The sequence below is a fragment of the Lissotriton helveticus genome, chromosome 9, assembly GCF_964261635.1.
Source record: "Lissotriton helveticus chromosome 9, aLisHel1.1, whole genome shotgun sequence".
NCBI classification, from domain to species: Eukaryota; Metazoa; Chordata; class Amphibia; order Caudata; family Salamandridae; genus Lissotriton; species Lissotriton helveticus.
The window spans coordinates 1,218,672,550-1,218,697,124 of NC_136070.1; positions in this window are offsets into that span (position 1 = coordinate 1,218,672,550).

The following is a 24,575-nucleotide window of genomic DNA, read 5'->3' on the forward strand; positions in this document are numbered from 1 at the left end:
TTTTGCGTATTGTCACAATCCGCAAATACGCAAATACGCAGATCCGCGGATTGCCAATACGCAAAATCCCCTCATGCTTAAAGAGGACACAAATGCAGAGGCAGTACTCCATCACGTAACATTTGTGACAGCGACTTTTGGTTCTGTAAATATATAATATATAATTGTCCAAGCTTAATCGCTGTTAAAATGTCATCCTGAGTGAATTTTCAATTTGTGTATATATAACTCTAACCACTAGTATATGTAGTAGACCTTTGTACTTACTACCATTCCTATGTGATTTTAGAGTTCATCTGTTTGTAGATCTTCCTTGAGTGACTTTACAACTTGTACATTTGAATTTTGTTCCTTACGTAACACAACTGGTTCTTTTGTAATGCGCTCTGACACCTTCGGGTAATGTTCGCGCTATATAAAATTGCATTAAATAAATAAATTCAATGATTGCAGGTATGTGCTTCTCGAATACAAGACATTTATTTATCATTTTCAATAGCGTCGAGCACCGAGAGCGCGTTACTTAACAGGTATCATTTCACATTACACACTTCTTCCGTCTGCAGCAAATATACCATCCAGTTTATTATAAATATTTTGTCTTCACCTTACATCAATTACTGGAATGGGGTTGACATTTGAATAGTGCCTTCTTTACCTCCTTAACATGGCATTAGACGTTGTTTCTCGGACCCAGCAATATAATCTAGTACGGTACGACATGTAACACGCTAATACTGTGCTACTGATTTTTAGTATAGCGCCTGGAGGCCACCTGGGACGTGCAGTGCCACATTGTTCTGTACTGCAATGGGATATGTATTTGAAGGAATGTTTTCGAATTTAGATAATTAGATTCCTGGCTCTGGTTGTATCTCAGAACATCAGTAGCAGAAAAACGCGCATTTCCCCACATCAAAGCCATCAGCCTCCCTCCCTACCGCACTCACTCACTCTACCGCCCTCACTCTACCACTCTACCGCCCTCACTCTACCGCCCTCACTCTAACACTCTAACGCCCTCACTCTGCCGCCATCACTCTACCACTCTACTGCCCTCACTCTACTGCCCTAACTCTGCCACCCACACGTCCTCACTCTACTGCCCTCTCTCTACCACTCCACTGCCCTCACTCTACTGCCCTAACTCTGCCACCCACACGTCCTCACTCTACTGCCCTCACTCTACCACTCTACTGCCCTCATGCCCTCACTCTACCGCCCTCACTCTACCACTCTACTGCCCTCACACCCTCACTCTACCGCCCTCACGCCCTCACTCTACCACTCTACTGCCCTCACTCTACTGCCCTAACTCTGCCACCCACACGTCCTCACTCTACTGTCCTCACTCTACCACTCTACTGCCCTCACGCCCTCACTTTACCGCCCTCACTCTACCACTCTACTGCCCTCACACCCTCACTCTACCGCCCTCACGCCCTCACTCTACCGCCCTCACTCTACCACTCTACTGCCCTCACTCTACTGCCCTTACTCTGCCACCCACACGTCCTCACTCTACTGCCCTCACTCTACCACTCTACTGCCCTCACACCCTCACTCTACCGCCCTAACTCTGCCACCCACACGCCATCACTCTACTGCCCTCACTCTACCACTCTACCACCCTCACGCCCTCACTCTACCACCTTCACTCTACCACTCTACCGCCCTCACGCCCTCACTCTACCACTCTACTGCCCTCACTCTACCGCCCTCACTCTACCACTCTACTGCCCTCACGCCCTCACTCTACCACTCTACCGCACTCACTCTACCGCCCTCACTCTACCACTCTACTGCCCTCACACCCTCACTCTACCGCCCTAACTCTGCCACCCACACGCCATCACTCTACTGCCCTCACTCTACCATTCTACCACCCTCACGCCCTCACTCTACCACCTTCACTCTACCACTCTACCACCCACACGCCATCACTCTACTGCCCTCACTCTACCATTCTACCACCCTCACGCCCTCACTCTACCACCTTCACTCTACCACTCTACCGCCCTCACGCCCTCACTCTACCACTCTACTGCCCTCACTCTACTGCCCTAACTCTGCCACCCACACGTCCTCACTCTACTGCCCTCACTCTACCACTCTACTGCCCTCACACCCTCACTTTACCGCCCTCACTCTACCACTCTACTGCCCTCACACCCTCACTCTACCGCCCTCACGCCCTCACTCTACCGCCCTCACTCTACCACTCTACTGCCCTCACTCTACTGCCCTTACTCTGCCACCCACACGTCCTCACTCTACTGCCCTCACTCTACCACTCTACTGCCCTCACACCCTCACTCTACCGCCCTAACTCTGCCACCCACACGCCATCACTCTACTGCCCTCACTCTACCACTCTACCACCCTCACGCCCTCACTCTACCACCTTCACTCTACCACTCTACCGCCCTCACGCCCTCACTCTACCACTCTACTGCCCTCACTCTACCGCCCTCACTCTACCACTCTACTGCCCTCACGCCCTCACTCTACCACTCTACCGCACTCACTCTACTGCCCTCACTCTACCACTCTACCGCCCTCACTCTACCGCCCTCACTCTACCACTCTACCGCCCTCACTCTACCACTCTACCGCCCTCACTCTACCACTCTACCGCCCTCACTCTACCACTCTACCGGCCTCCCTCTACCGCCCTCACTCTACCGCCCTCACTCTACCACTCTACCGCCCTCACGCCCTCACTCTACCACTCTACCGCCCTCACTCTGCTGCCCTCACTCTACCACTCTACCGCCCACATGCCCTCACTCTACCACTCTACTGCCCTCACACCCTCACTCTACTGCCCTCACTCTACCACCCACACGCCCTCACTCTACCACTCTACTGCCCTCACAGCCTCACTCTACTGCCCTCACTCTACCACCCACACGCCCTCACTCTACCACTCTACTGCCCTCACACCCTCACTCTACTGCCCTCACTCTACCACCCACACGCCCTCACTCTACCACTCTACTGCCCTCACACCCTCACTCTACTGCCCTCACTCTACCACCCACACGCCCTCACTCTACCACTCTACTGCCCTCACAGCCTCACTCTACTGCCCTCACGCCTTCACTCTTCCACCCTCACTCTACTGCCCTCACTCTACCACTCTACCGCTCTCACTCTACTGCCCTAACTCTACCGGCCTCACTCTACCACTCTACCGCCCTCACTCACTCTATCGCCCTTACTCACTCTATCGCCCTCACTCTATCTATCGCCCTCACTCTATCTATCTATCGCCCTCCCTCTATCTATCACCCTCCCTTTATCTATCGCCCTCCCTCTATCTATCTATCCCCCTCCCTCTATCTATCGCCCTCACTCTATCGCCCTCCCTCTATCTATCGCCTTCCCTCTATCTATCGCCCTCCCTCTCTTCCATCCACCTTCTTCTCTAACTCCCTGTTCTCTTCTCTTCTCCCGTGCTGATCTGCTGCTCTTTTCCACCCTGCCTCCTTCTCTAACTCCCTATTCTCTTCTCTTCTCCTGTGCTGATCTGCTGCTCTCTTCGACCCCGCCTCCTTCTTTAACTCCCTGTTTTCTTCTGCTGATCTGCTGCTCTCTTCCACCTCGCCTCCTTCTCTCACTCCCTGTTCTCTTTTCCTGTGCTAATCTGCTGCTCTCTTCCACCCAACCTCCTTCTTTAACTCCCTGTTCTCTTCTGCTGTGCTGATCTGCTCCTCTCTTCCACCCACCTCCTTCTCTAACTCCCTGTTCTCGTCTCTTCTCCCGTGCTGATCTGCTGCTCTCTTCCACTCTGCCTCCTTCTCTAACTCCCTGTTCTCTTCTCTTCTCCTGTGCTGATCTGCTGCTCTCTTCCACCCCGCCTCCTTCTTTAACTCCCTGTTTTCTTCTCCTGTGCTAATCTGCTGCTCTCTTCTACCCGCCTCCTTCTTTAACTCCTTGTTCTCTTCTGCTGTGCTGTTATGCTGCTCTCTTCCACCCACCTCCTTCTTTAACTCCCTGTTCTCTTTTGCTGTGCTTATCTGCTGCTCTCTTCCACCCACCTCCTTCCCTAATTCCCTGTTCTCTTCTCTTCTCCCGTACGGATCTGCTGCTCTCTTCCACCGCTTCCTTCTCTAGCTCCCTGTTCTCTTCTGTTCTCCTGTGCCGATCTGCTGTTCTCTTCCACCTGCCTCCTTCTTTAACTCCCTGTTCTCTTCTGCTGTGCTAATCTGCTGCTCTCTTCCACCTCACCTCCTTCTCTAACTCCCTGTTCTCTTCTCTTCTCCTGTGCTGATCTGTTGCTCTCTTCCACCCGCGTCCTTCTTTAACTCCCTGTTAACTTCTGCTGATCTGCTGCTCTCTTCCACCCCACCTCCTTCTTTAACTCCCTGTTCTCTTCTGCTGTGCTGATCTGTTCCTCTCTTCCACCAACCTCCTTCTCTAACTCCCTGTTCTCTTCTCTCGTGCTGCTCTCTTCCACCCTGCCTCCTTCTCTAACTCCCTGTTCTCTTCTCTTCTCCTGTGCTGATCTGCTGCTCTCTTCCACCCCACCTCCTTCTTTAACTCCCTGTTCTCTTTTGCTGTGCTGATCTGCTGCTCTCTTCCACCCCACCTCCTTCTTTAACTCTCTTTTCTTTTCTCCTGTGCTAATCTGCTGTTCTCTTCCACCCGCCTCTTTCTCTAACTCCCTGTTCTCTTCTCCTGTGCCGATCTGCTGTTCTCTTCCACCCGCCTCCTTCTTTAACTCCCTGTTCTCTTCTCCTGTGCTGATCTGCTGCTCTCTTCCACCCCGCCTCCTTCTTTAACTCCCTGTTCTCTTCTGCTGTGCTGATCTGCTGCTCTCTTCCACATGCATCCTTCTCTAACCGCACATACATACAACCACGCACACACACACATACAACCACACACACAACCACATGAACACACACAACTACACCACACACACAATCACACACACAACCACACACACAACCACACACACACAATCACACACAACCACACACACAACCACACACAACCACACATACAACCTCACACAACCACACACACACAACCACACACACAACCACACACACACAAGCACACACACAACCAAACACACACACAACCACACACACACAATCACACACACAACCACACACATCTATCTATCGCCCTCACTCTATCTATCTGTTGCCCTCACTCTATCTATCTGTCGCCCTCACTCTATCTATCTGCCGCCCTCACTCTATCTATCTATCTATCTATCTATCTATCTATCTATCTATCTATCTATCTATCTATCTATCTATCTATCTATCTATCGCCCTCACTCTATCTATTGCCTTCACTCTATCTATTGCCCTCACTCTATCTATCTATCGCCCTCACTCTCTATCTATTTATCAATCTATCTATCTGCCTCACTCTATCTATCTATCTATCTATTTATCTATCTATCGCCTTCACTCTATCTATCGCCCTCACTCTATCTATCTATCGCCCTCACTCTATCTATCTATCTATCTATCACCCTCACTCTATCTATCTACCGTCCTCACTCTATCTATCTATCTATCTATCTATCTATCTGTATATCTATCTATCTATCTATCTGTCTGTCTATCTATCTATCACCCTCACTCTATCTATCTATCTATCTATCTATCTATCTATCGCCCTCACTCTATCTATCTATCTATCTATCTATCTATCACCCTCACTCTATCTATCTATCGTCCTCACTCTATCTATCTATCGTCCTCACTCTATCTATCTATCTATCTATCTATCTATCTATCTATCTATCTATCTATCTATCTATCGCCCTCACTCTATCTATCTATCTATCTATCTATCGTCCTCACTCTATTTATCTATCTATCTATCTATCTATCTATCTATCTATCTATCTATCTATCTATCTCCCTCACTCTATCTATCTATCTATCTATCTATCTATCTATCTATCTATCTATCTTCCTCACTCTATCTATCTATCTATCTATCTATCTATCTATCTATCTATCTATCGATCGCCCTCACTCTATCTATTGCACCACCACAGCATCACTCAGGGGCACCACAGCATCACTCAGCGGCACCACAACATCACTCAGGGGCACCACAACATCACTCAGGGGCACCACAACATCACTATGCGCTACTACAGCTTCACTGAACGCCACAGCATCACTCGTCACCACCACAACATCACTCAGCGCCACTACAGCATCAATCTGTGCAACTATTCAACAACAACTGGTTCAAATATGTTCTCTCAATGTGTCAAGCTTTATTACAAATGTCACAAAAATATGTTAATATTTCACTTCTGTTCTTGGATTTTCGTCACAATAAAATACACTGAACATAATCTTCACAAAAGTTATTTACTGAGGTTTAAGCTATTGCCATTATAAATTACAATAACTTTTATATTAAGTATTAATTATTTTTTTTAAAAAAGCCATTGTTATTTGTAATATCAATACATCTAAGTCACGTAAATACAAAACATGTTGCATTACAAATGCTATAGATGTCACATTTGCAAAAGTTAAAAGTATTGGCATTGTAAATGACAAAGCTATTAATTTCGTTATTTTCAAAACCAACACATAAATAAAAAAATTGTCATTTACAAGACCAATAGCTCAAACTTTCCTAATGCGAGACCTATTGCATTGCAAATGCTTGTTTCTATTATGAGCTTCAATGGTGCGATATTTTTGTAAACAATAGTGAGTATACAATATTTCTGTCATGACACATGTTGACAACAATATTCTGGTACAACACTCTGTGTATATTACGAGGTGTTTCACCTCTGATCTCCTTTAGGGGTCATCAGGAGACACAAAAGGCAGGGTGCACCACACCACAGATGAGGGCATAGCTGTATGAGAAATATGTCCCTACAGTGTTTGTGCCATTCACAGACATTGTAAGAGCAGTGAAGCCAATTTGAGTACATGGCTGGGAGTTGGTCATTACAAACTCCACAGCTCCATGAAGGCTTTACTGAAAACTGGGAAGTTTGGTACCAAACTTCTCAGCATAATAAACCTACACTGATGCTAGGATTGGATTTATTATAAAATGCACTCAGAGGGCATCTTTGACATGCCGCCTTAAAAACGACCAACTTATAGTGTATTGGCTGACTGGTCCCCGCCGGCCAGCCACCACCAGTCAGGTTTCTGACCTCATGGGGTGAGAGCCATTGTGCTTTTGGAGGACAGGAACAAAGCCTGTTGTGGGTGGAGGTGCTTCACACCTCCCCTGGCAGGAACCGCAACACTTGGCGGCGAGCCCCAAAGGCTCTCACCTTCTGATGTGCTGATTTGGGAAGCTCCAACTAGTAGAGAAACCCCACTCCCTGTCCAGGCCCCACATTTGGTGGCAGGACAGGTGGGAAAACTAGTGAGTAGGAGTGTTCACCTCAGCCTGGCACACCCCTAGGTTTGCCAGGAGCTGAATTCAACCCCTCCCTTAGAAATTCTCCATCTTGAATTGGAGAATTAGGCCGAATAGGGATATGCCTCTCTCCCCAAAGGGAGGGGGCACCCAAAGAGTGAAGTCACCCTAGGGGACAGTAGCCATTGGCTAGTACCCCCAACCTCGGTAACGCCCTTAAATTTAGCATTTAAGGGCTCCCCTGAATCTTGTTCCTCAGATTCAACGACCTACAAAGAAGGACTGCAGCGCGTGCAGCAGCAAAGAAAAATGACAACAAGTACCTTGGCCCCAGCTCTACCGGCCTGTCTCCTGCTTCAAGACCCTGCGTGCAGCAACCAGCGTGTCCTGCAGCCAGCCATTTCCAAGAACCCCTGGGGACTTGACCTGCCTTCAACAAAGACTCTTTTCTCCTGTCTGCATTTGTGGCTGACCTCACCAGGACCCCTCCTCAACACCTGCAGCCTCTGTTCAAAGGGGTCCCCCTGACCGCGACCGGAACCAGCTTAGGCAATTTGACCCTAAAAGGCACGACTGCATCCTCTGCCCCCCAACTTTAGGGAGCTCAGGTGACAGTTTCCAGGTGTCCCCCAGCTATCCAACTAACCTGCCCAGCCATTGGTCACCTTCGTCCAGCGTCCTGGTCCCATACTGCAGCCTCCTTCCAAAACCGATGACCGCTATTGGGAAGCCTTGGACGCCTGACGCTGATTTGCACCCTGCACCCGGCCGCCCCTGTGCTGCTTGTGGTGTAGTTTTGCTGCTGCTTGGTGGCCCCCCTGTGCTCACCTCAACCCCTGGGGCCATTGCCCTAAGACTGCTGGTACCTACCTGCAAGCCGTGGGCCCAGTGACCTCTGCACCAGTGTGGCCTGTGCCGCTGGTGGTGCCATACCTACCTGGCCTTGAACCTTGCCATGTTTGAACCTTACCCTGTTTTGTCCTTAACCCCCAAAGCCTGCGGAAGTAAGTCGAGTATTTACCTGCAAACTGTTTAACAGTGTTTTCCTCCATATGATTGCATTGTAAGTCTATCTATTACATTTATCTGTCAAACCTTATCATTGCAAAAACATACAACTGTACTTGATTTACATTTACATAATCACATTCTTACATACTGTAAAGTATACAACTGCATTTTACAAAGCATTACTGCATTCTTGAAAACTATTGCTAATTTTACATCGCTGTAAAACTTACCTGCACTAAGTGATTATTGTTTCTATAATAAAATAACAAAGTAACAACTTTTTGTCCAAACCAGAGGTCTGGGTGCAATCTTTGAGCATGTGACATAATTTCTTGCCTGAGTGTTCACAATAAATGCTTAACACTACCTTCTGATAAGCCTGACTGCTCAGCCCAGCTACATCTAAATTGGGAGTAAGGTATTATCTACTTTATCATCTGCTATACCTTTGGGGACTCACTGGACTCTGTGCACACAATAGCACTTTTTGGTATATTATATTCAGACCCAGCTTCCTACACTGACCCCTGACCAGAAGAATGATATCCAAGCATGCATTTGTCTGACCATCAAATCTGGGCAATGTGCTTACCTCATGCTTTGCAAAATGTATTTAAATAAAGCACTTACTAACATCTCCAGTCTGTCTTTTTCCGTTTCTCTTATGTGACCCTTATTTTATGCTTAATTTTGTCACAACCCTTCCTTCTTGGGACGCCATACTGACATCAGGCAAATTAGTTCGGAGATGGGCTTCAAGCTCTCTGATGGCATGTTTACATAGGGGATGGGATGTTTATCAAACAATAGTGAATGCAGTATGGCTTTCACTATGAAACATCATTGTACGGAGTTTATATACCGCGAACTTGACCTGAAGGTTTCAGGTATCAGAGCGCTTTACATGGGATGTATGACGTTACAACGCATACTTTTACCACGCATACCTTTACATTGCGGTATTTACAACGAATACCGTTACAACGCATAGTGCTTAGAGGTGCTGGATAGTGGTAAGTATAATTTTCTATTCCAACTCCAGTCCCCGTGGACACTAGGGAAGGTGTTCGATAGAAAATTAAACTTATTACTTACCCTAGAGCGCCCCCCAGCGCAATACGTTGTAATGGTATGCGTGGTAATACCTGCGTTGTAATGGTAGTGCGTTGTAAAAATTTCGTTGTAAACGTTGCATACCCTTTACATGAGCACCAGTTGCGTTACACAAGGATATATTCATTTTTGTTAGGCACCGGACAATTAAGTTATGTGCCCAGATCACAGCCTGTTGAGAGTCCCTGCCAAGAATCGAACCCGGTTCCCCAGCGTCGAGGTTGGCCGCTCTAGCCGTAAGACCACACCCTCTCCCCATTGGCTTATTTCACAGCCATTCCAGGGCTCCTCTGCCATGCTGGAGGTCCATGTGTGTATCACTAGTTGGCCACTTGCTGATGAATTCAACTTTCTGTAGTCTGAGTGGTGGTACTTAGTCGAGTGTGCTATTAACGGTGATTTAAAATACTGGCAAGAATGTGGCTGGAGGTCTGTTAGAGGAGTCTGATGGTGAGAAGAACTTCAAGGTGGCCAGCATGATGCCGGACAGGTTTCTGGCTGAGGGCGATGACCTTGTAGCTGAAGTCTGACTAGACTTGGTACAAAGTTCCACCAAAGAAGTAATAATCGATGACACACCATGAAAAAGTCCTTAATGAGGAAGTTAGGAAATCTTGAATGCAGCAACTCTTTTTTTCCTGCGTTAGTTTGTTGAACAGTGAGATAAACCCAAAGTTGCACATTATTTTGATGCTTCTATTTCTGATAGGCAGACGATACACAGTTAAACTGAAGGCTCAAGAACCATGCATTATTAGTTCAGCCAAGGTGCCCAAGATGCACTGTTACAATAGCAGAATGGATGAGGTCTAGAGGGTTCATGTTTGATCAGGATTGAGATCCTTCTGCTGGGAGGCACCCACTCACAGGGATCAGTTGTCTATTAGGGGTCCTCTCCCACCCCCTCACCCGCTTGAGCACACCATACAAGAAACATCAAGTCCTTTCTTTCTGCTACGGAGGTCTAAATCCTCTTCTTTCTGCTGTGTGTGCCTTCAGTTGCAGAGAAGGAAGTTTCCTCTTCTCTGTACTGCAGCCAGTAAAAAATCCCTATCCAAGCGATTATTTCATTCACTTTGGTCTATGCTACTGCCATTTACCTAAGGCTTTCCAAAACTTCTCTCGAATGGTTGCACCCATTCATAACTCCGCTGCTTGGCTGATTCGGAGGTCCTTCTGTTAGAACACATCTTGCTAACCTTCACCGGCTCATCCACAAACACAGAATTTTCAAGAGTTTGTACATCAGACATCATGCCCTGCACAACTTGTGTCCTCTCTTTCTTCATTCACACTTTACCTGGTACCTTTCCTCTCACAATATTAGACCAATGCATGCTTACTTAGCATGCATCCCCCACATTTAATGCATTAAGATGGGAGGCAAATCCTTTTCATTTTTAGGTGCCAGAACCTGGAAATCCTGGCAATTCCATCTTCAGCTACTTCTAGTCATCTTAGCTTCCATGAAGCATTCATAACGACTTTTCACATCCACGCTGCATTCTTTCTGCATTGTAGTTAGTCACCCTCTAGCTCCTGGATACTTACTAGGTCACTGTAAGCAGCTTTAAAAAGTCCTCTCATTCAATCATTCATTGTGTATGGTGTTGGCAGGAGCCGGTGCCTAGAGTGGTCATTATTCTGACCACAAGATGTTCAAAGAATGCACAGTCCAGGCTGCATTACACAATCGGAAGGCCACAGCTCTGCATGGTTTTTGCAGAAGCCATTGTAGTTGGTGCCTAAGCGATGAAACAAGCATAGGCGTCGAAGTCTCAATGAGCCATGCCTTGGTGACAGTCTGGAGCTGTGAGATGTCAAGGTTGATAGAAGCATGTCTTGGGGCGTAACTTGCGTAATAAGGAGAGGGTTGAGTTTTCACAAAGTATTAAATGTTTTCTGGAAAGAGGTCTGTGCCTTGGGCTGGAAAGTGATGGGTACGGACTGATTGAGAATGTCAGTTCTGCAAAAGAGGAATGAGCAATGTAAGAAATTGATTATTGGTTGAGGGGGTGGAAACACAACTCAAGCAACAACCACAATCCTTGTTTGGGTGAACCCCAAAAACCACCAAATTAACCTTTTTTTAACCCTCTCTTCTCTTGACACAAAAGCAGTCAGGCTTAACTTAGAGGCACTGTGTTAAGTATTTACACAGCAATCAAACAGTGATAAGTGAAAGCACAACACAAGACAAATCACAAACCAATTTTGAAAAATAGAGTAAAATGTCATTAAAAATTTGAGCCCAAGCAAATATGCAATTTTCAAGGTCTAAGTAAAAAGAGCTAACTGTGCCTGTCTGGTAACAATAGACCGGGACAAAGTCACAAGTTCAGGTAGAAAGGTAAGGAATTCGGGTCAGATACAGGGACCAGGTTAGTCCTGTTAAAAAAATTACCTTCTCAAAGTCCGGCACAAAGAATTCAAAACTTCAGCATTTCACAGGAGGAGCTCATCTAATGCCGGTCAAGGGTCAATGATCGGAGAAGGAGCCTCCTGGGGAATAGGAACTAACAACCAACAGAGGCCAGGAGGGCTCAGGTAGGTCCACTTGCAGGCGCAAGCAGGACAAGCTGCTGGGCAGCTGAAGGAAGGCCTCTGGAGCTTGTTGTGTCCCTATAGCTCAGACCAGGTCAGTCAACTGACCCTTGGAGTTACTCTGGTAGTTCGGCGGCCCAGGCTCAGCTCTCCCGTGCTGCTGTACCGCTCTTCTTCCTCCTCGTTTTTCTGAGTGCTTTCTCCTGCTTTTGCCTAATTTTTTACAGCTTTCTCCTTCCTTTCCCCCTTTCTCCTGAGTGCTTTCCCCTGCGATTGCCTCCTTTTTTAATGCTTTCTTCTTCCTCTCCCCCATTTTTCTGAGTGCTCTCTCCTTCCTTTGCCTCGAGTTGTACTGCTTTCTCCTTCCTCTCCCCTGTTTTTCGGAATGCGTTCTCTTGCTTTTGCCTCAGGTTTTGAAGTTTTCTCCTTCCTCTCCCCCATTTTTCTGAATGCTTTCTACTTATTTTTCCTCGTTTTTCACTGCTTTCTTCTTCCTCTCACCTGTTTTTCTGAATGCTTTCACTTGCTTTTGCCTTGTTTTTCACTGCTTTCTCTGTGAAGCAGCTAGCATCTCCAGTGTATTCAGACCTGCATGGGTGATTTACCATGCTTTAAAAAACCTGATTGATTGGTCCTCTCTCCTTCAAACTGCAAGGCAGGTCTCACACAGCAGGGCAGTCCTCTGAAGAACAAGGCAGGCCTCCAGCAGTAGGGCAGTCCTCTGGTAGCAGCAGGACCATCCTCTGTTAGCCTCATGGCAGTCCTCTGGAGCACAAGGCTGTCCTTCTGTAGTGTTCCATGGCTACAGGAGTGTACTGAAGAGTGGGTCTGAGGGTCCTAATTGTATAACTAGCGCCAGCTCTAAAGTAGACGAAACATCTGGAGTTTCCCCCCCTCAGAGATGGTTCTGCAATTTCATTCTTCCCTGTCCAGGTTCCAAAATGTCTGGGGTGACAACAGCCTGGTGTCAAGTTGTTTGTGAGTGTGCTGATGCAGCTCCTTTGAAATGTTATTGGGACAGGGAACAGCTCTACCTCTCCCATCCTGGCAGGAAGGCCCTCTTCCAGCTACACCCAGGTCCTTTTGTTCACCTTACTGGGCCCAATATGTACTCATGATGGGGGAGAGGGGGGACAGTTAACAGGTCAAAGTTTGAATGCCTTAGAAAGTTTAGGGCAGGAAAATGACACTTTCTAAAAGTGCCATTTTCACAATTGTAATCTAAAATCCACTTTGACCATTAAAGAATATTTAAATTACAATTCATTTGTGTACAAAAAGGGCATTTTTACCTACTTCCAATTAAAAGTTAGCACTTATAAATGTAATAAGGTAACCTAATGTTGTCCCATAGAAGAGGTAGGCCTAGCAGAAGTGAAACATTAATGTAGGAGAATTTCACTACCAGGACATGCAAAACTTAAAAGTACATGTCCAACTTTTAAAATACAATGCACCCTGCTCTTTGGACTATTTAGGGACTACCCTAGTAGTGACTTATATGTACTAAAAAGGGAGGTTTAGGCCTAACAAAAGGTTTATTTGTCTGGTTGAAGTGGCAGTTTAAAACTGCCCTACAGGCTGCAATTGCAGGCCTCAGATATGGTTTAAAGGGCTACTTAACACCTTCAATGCTACAGGGTATTTTTCTGCTGCGCTGGGTCCTCTTTTTTCCCATTGTTCATGACAAGATCAGCTCGTCATAAGCACAGGTCCAGTGGTACTGCATGACAAGCTGACCTTGTCATTAGCATAGAAGGGGTTAAGTGGGTGGCACAATAAGTGCTGCAGGCCTACTAGTGACATGTAATTTACAACCCCTGATTACATATTGTACCACTTTACTAGGGACTTATAAACAAATTAAATGTGCCAATCAGGGGTAGGCCAAATTTACCACATTTTATGAAGTGAGCGCAAGCACTTTAGTGCTGGTTAGCAGTGGTAAAGTGCACAGACTTCTAAAGCCAACAGAAATGAATTTCAGCAAAACAGGAGTGAAGGAAAAATAGTTGGGGTAATACCACCCTAAGGCTGACAGGACTAACAAGCAAATTGGAGTTATGGTCATGTTTCTCCTCAGGCTGAGGGAGTCATGGCTTTGTGCCATATTGATACGTGTTCTGGGACAATGATCTGTAAATTTCCTCACTTAATTAGATTTTTATGTTGTATTTGATATTAGGTCCAGGCAGACTCATATAAAATCAAATAGAGCCCTCACAAGCTGGCTTGCCTTTCCTAAAATTAGAAAGTGTATCCCTAGACAGCCAAAAGACTGATAACTATAAAGTTCAATGTTTGTTTAGAATCAAAATATTAATAAAGAATAAATTACTTAAATTCATTTAAATAACCAGGAACATGATTTGGAATGAAAATCAAAATATGTTTTGTAGTGGGAATTCCGTTCTCCTACAGAACTGTGCATAGAGATTTGGAACCTCGGCGAATTAGGGTGGCCCAAAACTCACCTCAGTACCCAAAATCCCCTTACCAGGCTAGCTACAGTGTCTCATTGGTCATAACAAACTCCCAATGTTTAGACAAACCAGAACATGAACTTACGATACCTCAGGTCACGTGGAACACATGAGCACTCTTTTGTTGTACAATCATTTCAATCCAGAACGTGGAGTAAATGAGGACACATGCACATTTGAAATATTTATTTACTAATGCCGTTTTCTCAAACGCAGTATCTTAGATAATACAAGGAAGCATATTATCAGAAGCAAAGTTATCAGCATAGTTACTAGTCCATAAAAAGCAAATGGTGACAGCATACTAAAATGCTGTAATGAATAAGGGTTAACAACAACTAATTCTCACCCTCCCTAACTAGCATATTATATTATTATCTAAGAAGGTCTCTTTGGGTTTTAGCAGGGCGGGCCCATACCTCAAGATCCTAGTATGAAGAGATCACATCAGCTTCCACCAGCTCTCTCTGCATGCGAACCGCATCAAGTGTGTATGTGTGCTCCAAGCAAAGCAATATAAAACGCGCCTAAAGCCAGAATTTGGCAGGAGCTGCACTTATGTTATGTCTATGAAGGTGCGGAGATCAGACCTAACAACATTCTGTGTCGAGTTATCCTTGAAGCTTCAGCACGCTCTGTACAGACATAGTTTACTAAGCAAAGCTGATATCAGAGCAATAACATATTATTCTCATGTAAACACAACGCTCTTGTAGGTTGAAAGCTAAATCAACAATTAAGTGTCGTGTGCAGAAGCAGCAAAAGGAAAAATGGCGTTTAAACATTTAATAAGCTCATGCTAACTTAACCCAGTATATAGATAAGCAGTAACTATATGACACCCCCCCCCCCATGATCCGAGCACGGATAAGATAAGATAAGATAAGGGCATCTTCATGAAAGCAGAGTTCAAGAACGATGAGCAGTGTTATAACCTAAAAAGTGAAGGAAAAAATCTTCATATAAAAAAATCCAAAATGTCAATTTAGTGTTTATGTGCACAAGCCAATAGTTCAGGGAGGTGAAAAATAAAAGCAAAATTTGCAAAAAGTTATGACAGTAGAAAGTAAGGGGCCGTGAACTGATACTCGTAAAGTTTCTAGGGCAAGACCGAATATGCAAAATATGCAGCAACAGCCTCCAACATGAAATCACCGTCTTCATCCGAAAACAGTTCAGCCATCCAATTTAACAATGGGAAAGAACATACGTGTTCTTCTAGGACCGGAGCCTCTATCACCATCAGAGGACAACTCGGTGGGTTCTCAAGAAAGCTATGCGCCAAGAAGTCGAGCGCAGCCTCGAGAATGTTCCAATGACCCATTAGTCCATGCATCGCTGCCAAAGCCATAATCCTTTCGCCAGAACAAACCCACTCGTGAGTAACGACGGGACTCATCAGCTGATAAAAATCGACGTCAGGAGATACCTTCTTGCAGAGACACAAATCAATGGCCCAGTCAAAGTCACAGCTCAGGCAATGAAACACAGGCCGGACACATGTAAAATAGGAAAATCGAAACGATAATCCATATGCCGTGCTCAAAGTCGCAAGCGGCAAAGTGCCATAGTATTCAAGCATCCTGTTGCGAAACAGTGCCAGGAGGGGGTGCGCGGCTTCTTGCACAGGAAGGGCATCCATGCTTAATGAAACAAAAGATCACCAGAACGCCTGCCGCCAGTGCCAGTAAAACAGGAAATCCACCAAACAGGCTTGAAAAAATAGAATGGAAGAAAGCAGGAATGACCCCAAATATTTTCTCAAATGAAGTCACTAGACCGCTGCTAACTATTTTGAAAAAATGAGCCAGTCCGGTCGTGGAGGACGCGTTAAAGATTGAATGGACCAGCTCGCTGAAATGCAACGGCAAGTCTGTATTTAAAATGGCCTGAACTTCTGTGCGAGTGTTAGCTATGTGAAGCACAAATTTTTCTCGAGCCGAACTCAAGGCCACTTCATTTTGGGACAAAAGAGCTCTTATTCTACTCATGCCATTCAACTCCGCTGTCAAGGTTGGGATGCGCGGCCAGATGGAAACATCCCCGTTCCCATGCGTGGGTGGGTAAAGGACATTTTTGCAGCAAACCACACGTTCAGATACGGTCACCACATAAGCAACACCTTTAATTAACCCACAACAATCCTCATTATTTAAAAGTAAATAACTTCCGTTCGCCAGTAAGGTAAAAGTGGGAACGATAGCGGGAACTGGCGTGCCTTTCAAAACACAGGCTAAATTTGGCCGGTCCTGATTACAAGAACGGTGCAATTGAATGTGTCTACACATTAAGGAGTGATCCGGAGTCTCTGTACACTCCTCCCCATTCAGATAAACTTCTTGTCCGTCTTTTAAACATCTGTAAGTAAAAGGGAGGGACCAGACTTCATGAAGAAATGTATTACCTAACGGTTCATATCGACCTATAGCAACATATCGCATACAATTTGTAAATTTATATAAAGCAAACGGCAATGTTATCAAACCGTGGATAAGCCACGTTGCAGCAGTGGCTTCTGCCACAGAGAAAGGCAAGGATTCTAACCTTTCAATATGTAACAGTGAAAAAGACGCATCGCGCATGGAAAGCAGGCGCTGCTTGTCAGTTAAAGTAAAGGGGGCAAAGAGAGAGGAGACATTCATGTAGGTCCCTGGCACCTTGCCAGACTTCAGTGTTTGCAGGGTCCACGCAAATTGCATGATACAACGCAATTGATTTTGACCATGGTACAATACAGATACTTCATCCTGCACAATATCCACGACAGAGGACACAATATTATCTAACGTGTAAATGCGGGAAGAAAGCATGTTAATACTATTATCTACCACTGCAAGCACTTTTTCTAGATCAGCTTGATCAATAGCTCCAAGGCGTGTCGCCGCCTCAATCTGTGATGTCTTCCAGATTTTATTGTAAATAGCATATATCCATCTTTTTGACCTACCACTAGCCGGGCCTTTTATGAAATCATTTAAATCCACATCTTCATTCAGTTTGGACAGATGTAATTTAACCGCAGCTAATGTAGAATGTTTCAGCCAATTTTGACATAATTTGCCTACTGAGTAAGTCGTGACAGAATGGTCAGTATCAAACCGTGGATCAGGTCAGACTTGTTTAAAGCCATCAGATAAACCCAAAAAACGGTGCTGGCATGAATCAGCACATCTGTGCCACACCAGACAACCTTTTGGATCCAAACTGGATATGTTAAAGGATGAGTTAAGCAAAAGGGTCTGCAAGTCCCTAATTGAAAACTGAGTAGAATTACTCCAGCCAGAATATTCTTCCAATTCAGGGATGGTAGGTGTATTTAATTTTTTAGAAGTAGCCAATCCAAAGCATGTTGTCTGTGAAATAGAGGAATTCAAAAACAACATTTGATTCGGGATGAGACAAGCACGATGCAAAGCCTCAGTGCCTTGTACCTGCCAGTTCTTAGAACCCCAAACCGATTTAAGGTCTATTATTTCCTTCCATAATTCATAGCCGCCAACAGCCAGCTGATCAAGAAAGGACTTTGAGTACAATAATTTGGTATCGGTAAGTCTAACCTTGGACATTGGCTTCTGTGTCATTTTAAAATAAAAGGACTCGGGATTGGACTGATTGAAGTCGGTAAAATAAGTGTACTTTTTCAAAAAAGTACTTGAACTGCATTGTTTCGGTGCTGGGCAATGCTCCCATTGCGTATAATTTACAGTATTCCTTCTGGAAGTTTTTTTATGTAAGAAGTGATTGCCAAAATGTTGAAAACAAAACAAATCGCCATAATTAGCAGATTCTAAGTACAAATCTTCAGCATCAAAGGCAGCATAGTATTTCAAATCAGAAAACAAAGCCTCTACGGCCTGAACATCCCAATCATCAGAACGTATGTTTTGTTTCACTACATCCCCCATGTTAATTCCAAGCACATTAGGGACATTAACAACCTCTGTCGGGCCATGAATTTGAAATCTAACTGCATCCCACACAATCCCATCAAGGACAGGCCAAGCAGTGATGTTTACAAATGTCAAGTCTCTTTTCAGTCTGTGGGCAGAATGCGATGAGGAAAACGGGGCCAAAGTTCCATTGAGATGTCGAATGCATGTTCTTTCCTCGACATAATGACCATTGACAATTCGGAAAAAATAAAACACAAAACCAATTGACATAAAAAGATAAACTGAAAAAAGCACCAGCCAAATATATGTCCAAGGGGGAATCAAAAAATGTTTTTTAAATAAACTGGCATAAACTGCAAACCGTGAGGGTGTCTTCGAGGCATTGGAAACAGAGTCAAATGAAAATCTGGATTCAGTGGCCACACGTGTCTGCAGATCAGGCATAGATAAGTCAGTGGGGTAAGTGTAGTCAATTTCATCATGGTCTGTACAAGGCAAAGTACTTAATAAAGGACTGGAAATTGCAGGCAATTCGATGGCCACCACAGGTTCAGGATTAGAAGTAGTGGTCAAAACAGAATTTCTCACAATGGAAGGACAGGAAACTGCCGGAGTCATACTAAGAAGAATCGGCCACTCTGTGTATCTTGACATTGTCAATTGAGATAAACCTGTTTTCCTTACGACCTGGAAGCGGAGGTAAAATGACTGTTCTTGTGCCCTTCACTCCAAGGACCGGAACCGGAGCGCGATAGGAAGGTCCAAATTCTTTCTTGTTATCGATCTTCTATCGAACCAATTCTCCAACTTGGGGTAGCCAGCCAACTACCGGGATCTGCAACGCATCATCCGATGTGGAGGGGAAATGTTCCTCTGCAAGACTGTCTCTGGTCTTTTGTAGATCCTGTAAAACATTGCAATGTTCATCTATGTCAAAGGTTGTGGAGCGAACCACACAGTCTAGACCATCAAGGTCAGGGACGTACATCTTGATGCCAAAGAGCATTTTGTATGGGGTCCGCCCACCCAGAGACCTTCTAGGGAGATTATTAAGTGCACGCTGCACGCCATTGAGATGGGCCAGCCAGTTTCTGCCAGTGCCTATAACTCGAGCTGTCAAAGATTGCTTTAAATCACGGTTCATTTGCTCCACTACACTATTACCCTCAGGTCTGTAGGGAGACAAAAACTTGACTTGGACCCCCATCGAAGTCATGGCATCCTTATACGCCTTAGAGGCGAAAGCCGGACCCTGATCCGAATGGAAGGTACCACAGGCAAAAATCCCTACAAAGACACGCAAATCTCTTATGACAGTCCGTGAATCAGCGCTGCGATGGGGCCAAACCCACACAAAGCGTGTGCATGAATCAACTGCTACTAAGATGTACTTATACGCAGTATCAGAGGGAAAAGGACCGCAGTGATCTAAATAAACACAACCTAGTGGTTTATTAGAAATGTACAACTGTGTCTGTGGCGGACGCGCAGCAGTCGAAGGTTTAATCTGCTGGCAAACGTCACATTGAAGGACATAATCTCACGTCTGTTTGTACAGTCCCCGCCACCAGAAATGTTGTTGTAATTGAGCTACAGTGGCCGAGACGCCCGTATGCGCAGACGCCACACCTTCATGCGCCGCTGTAATCAAACTAGCTCTGCGATCCGAGTTGGGAATCAAACGTTCCCCAACTTCAGGAATTGTCACAAAATGAACCTTTTCGGGACTTAAGTGGTATGTGTACTTCGAAGGGAACCCCGTAGGATGTTTACCTCCCTTCTCAGTGGCAGCAACAGCCGCCAAGATGTCATCATCAATCTTACTTTTGGACCATGTAACTGCTGCAACTAGATACGTAGACACTGGTGATTTCGCTGCTTGATCAGCAAGCGAGTTACCGACAGCGTGAACTCCCACACGCTGATGGCCGAGAGTATGAATCACAAAAACGAGAGGCAACTTAGCCTTAAGCTCAGTCACTCGAACCCAGATCATCTTGTGTTTTATTGTGCTACCCTTGGAACACGAAAATCATTCTGAATCCAAAAGAACACATTTTCATTGTAAGACTGTACACAGTAGTACGCATCACTCACAATAAGAGTACTCACACTAGGATCAGCGTACTCCAATGCTAGTAATAGAGCACGAAGCTCTGCCAATTGTGCGGTGCAGTCCCCTAGAGTCTGCGTGTGCACTACTCCGGACTTGAACTCATCGTTCACCATGGCACCGACCACAATGGTGCATGCGGAAACGTAGGCTTTTTTAGAGCCATGCGCAACCTGCGCCGAACCATCAGTGTAAATGATGCAATGGAAGTCCTCCAAAGGTCGCATAGCTAGAGGAGCAGGATAAACAAATTCATACTGCAAGTACTCTTGCGACCGTAATGAGGCGTAAAAAATAAACGTGACATCCGTGGACGCCAAGGAAGCAGCCCATTAAATCCACCGAGGGTGCAAAGCTTTAGAATTTGGTACACTGGCTTTCGTAACTGCGTCCAAATGAGGACAGGGTGTAACAACCAACATGCGTTTTCCCTGTGACAGTGCACGTTCCTTAAGAATCGCCATCTGCACAGCCGTTAAAACTTTTTCCACAGTGGAAAACCGCATCTCAGCCGATGTGTACAAGTGTGACTTGTAAGCAATAGGTACTGTGTCTCCTTCATTAAAAGTCAGGTACGTGAAACCCACCATCCCAGGAATCATTCTTATCACCAGGTTAGTGTGGTTATCACGAGTCAGCAGAAATTTAGAAGCGAGCAGATCAGCCTGCAATGATTGCAAGATGGCCGAGTGCTCAGGCAGCCAGCATGACTTGGAAAAAGTTGGTTGTATCAAAGCATACAAAGGGGAGAGGGGTTGGCCTAACGGCTAAGGCGCTCGACCTTGGACCTGGGGATCTGGGTTCGAGTCTCGGTAACGACGCCAAAAACCCCCTGTGATTCTGGGCAAATCACTTAATCTCCCCGTGCCTAAAAAATGAAAGTGTGTCCTCATGTAACGTAACTGGTGCTACGTAAAGCGCTCTGATAACTGATTCGGTTCGGTTCTAGTTCGCGCTATATAAAACTCCCCGAAAAAAAAAAAAAGGTTTGATACGCTGGGCATATTCCGGAATGTATGTCCTCCCGAAATTTAAAAAGCCCAGTAAAGACTGTAATTTCTTCAGTGTTGTAGGAGCGCGCAACTGTGCGCATTTCTCCAAGAAGTGAGGAGCCAAACCTCTACCTTCATTGTTGAGCTCATAGCCCAGGAACAACACTGTGTACTCCGCAATGTGAGATTTTGCAAAGTTAAATTTGTAACCCATGTCAGCAAAGGTACAAATTATGGAATTCACTCGACACAGATGCTCCCAAATTTCGTCTGTGAGATATATGTCATCCACATACGAGCAAGCATCTGGGTCGATCCTCTCTAAGAGAGACACTATACGGGCGGTGAAAATCCCAGGACTATTCTTATAGCCCATTGGGAGACGCCGAAATTGTTTTTGGACACCGCCACAACTAAAGCTGGTCCATTGGGAACTTAGACCATCCAATCTATGGGCATAAAAACCGTTGGAAATGTCAAGCGTTGTTTTAAAACGCTTACGCACTAGACTATCCATTAGGGCAGAGCCGTGAGTATTCTGTACTGCGCAGTTACGGCAATGCGAGTTTAAATGCCGGTAATCCAATACCAAACTATATGAACCGTCAGGCTTGGTCACAGTAAAAAGAGGGTTATTCATCGGTGACACACATGTTTCAATAACTCCCTGATATTCCAATTGTTCAAGGATTGCCGCGACAGAAGCTTTGGCTTCGCGCCGTATGGGATATTGAGGTTGAGGTTGTGGCTGAGACCGTAAAGGAATCTCTTGGCATGGGGACAATTTATCCCAACCACATTGGTTGCGGTACAGAGCCGGTGCTAGAGCCCTAGCCCACTCTTTTGCAAAATGCTGCGCATGCTCCTTCGAGACAGTGTTCGCGAAACTCGGGAGGATTACCTCCTCCCCTCGCGGCGCTGCGAGCACAAAAGGTGGGGGCCAGTCAGCCTCCGAAAGCAAAATGTCATACTTAGACGAAAGATTTTCCCAAAATACCCTTTTGATGGTACGTTGCATGTCACCTTCTATTAACAGGACAATTTCATAAAGTCTATCGGGGGAGCAACTCTTGTATCGGCTGTTTCTATCACAACATATATATCAGTCGCTGTCACCTTCAGTAGTGGACGCAGGGCCTCTCTCACAATGGTAATCTCCGCCGCGCTGTCCAGCAAAGTCAGAGCCCATGTCAGATTCCGAAGCCGCGTTCTCACTATCTGTGGCATATCGATGCGCTGTTAAAGCCGCGACCTTCTTTTTGGCAAACTGCGGTCTCTTCGGCGTTGAGCCGTCCTGCTGTCCTGTGACGTCTGTTTGGCGGGGCTGGTCACGTCCTTGCTGACCACCCCGACCCCTTCTGCCTCCTCCACCACCGGTCTTCGGTGCCGATGAGTCCTGAAAGGAACGAGGAGAGCGTTGATCAGAAACCTGAAATCGATCAGGTGATTTAATCGTCGCGCGATCGTGCAAGTCATAAACACGTTCTGTCTGCACAGGCATCTGAGACGCAGGGTGAGACTCCTGTTTTTGTTACTGTTGCTGTTGCTTACCCTGTTTCTGTTTCTTAGGCCAATTTTGTTTTTTGGACTGGGGCTGAACTTCCGTTTCTGAAGTCTGCCCTTGGGGTTGCTTCTTCTCTTTCACAGAAAAAGGCTTTAGACCCTTGCTATTGAGACCCACTTTTCTATAAGCAGCCACAATAATCCTCGCCAACTGCCTGGGTTTATCGGCATCGGGAATCGCCTCCAAAGCATTAGCTACTTGAAAGTTCACTGCATCCCCCTTGACATTAGCAAGAATGAGATCGCAAACTATATCAAAGGAGCCACACAGGCGCATACACAATTCAACCGCTGCCTCCGGTCCGTGATCATCTTTAACACGTTTAATGATCGCAGGCAGGACAGCCATAGACGGAGTGCCGAAACACCTCGCATAGACCGCCGCAAATGTCCTTCCCCAGGTTTCACAGTCAACGAGTTCGGGGGCCAAATCCTTCGGTAAACTAATCGTTAAGATTCTATGTTTATCACCAGGAGTTGTATTAGGAAATACTGCTTCCAGCTGGTAAAATTTCTCGGCAAGCCAGAAAGGAAAATCATCCTTTTCCTGGGGACGCTTACCCATCACTGCATTGACCATCACAGGACTGAGCTTCAAACCGCCCTGTCCCGCTGGAAGAGCCGGACCCCCCGGGGGCCCACCCGGGAGATGACGACCTATGTATTGCACTAACGCACGAATCACGGCAATAGAAACTACATGTAGTCTACGAACCTCCGCTAAGGTACAATTGCCGTGTTGAGGATGAGGAGTAAATCCACCCAAAACAGGCCAATTTGCACCTGGAATGGACAAAGGACCTAACCTCGGAGCGGTTAAAGAATGGGGTAGGGCTCCACCAAACCAAACGCGATGCTGCCAATGATCAATAGGTACTTCCAGTGCCCTGTACGGAGTATATTCATTCGGCACAGGTGAGGGAGTGTAAGTGTGGAACACACCAGAATTAGCGTCCACAGCCTGAAACGTCACCCACGAATAAAAAAGTTCGTATGGGTAAGCTGCTTCCGCACTCACCACCAAAATCACAGCCAAGCCATCAACGGGTACATTGTAAGTTTGCAAATGATTGCGCACCGCAATGCGACTATGCTGCGAAACGTCCACAGGCTGAGCCATGACTGCACAGGAACTTAGAAAAACAAAGTAAACTTTGTAGCACAACCGGGTAGTAATTCAAGGAAACCGTTTTAGAGAGATTCAAACTTGAAAAGACCTATTTCAAAAATAGGTAGGTTTGTCCGACACCGCCGTTTTCCGGAAACGACAGCGAAGGGGTTAAGGTTTGAATGATATACTACTCGAGTGTCATGATATAAGACCACCAACGAATGGGCGCCATGTAGCGGGAATTCCGTTCTCCTACAGAACTGTGCATAGAGATTTGGAACCTCGGCGAATTAGGGTGGCCCAAAACTCACCTCAGTACCCAAAATCCCCTTACCAGGCTAGCTACAGTGTCTCATTGGTCATAACAAA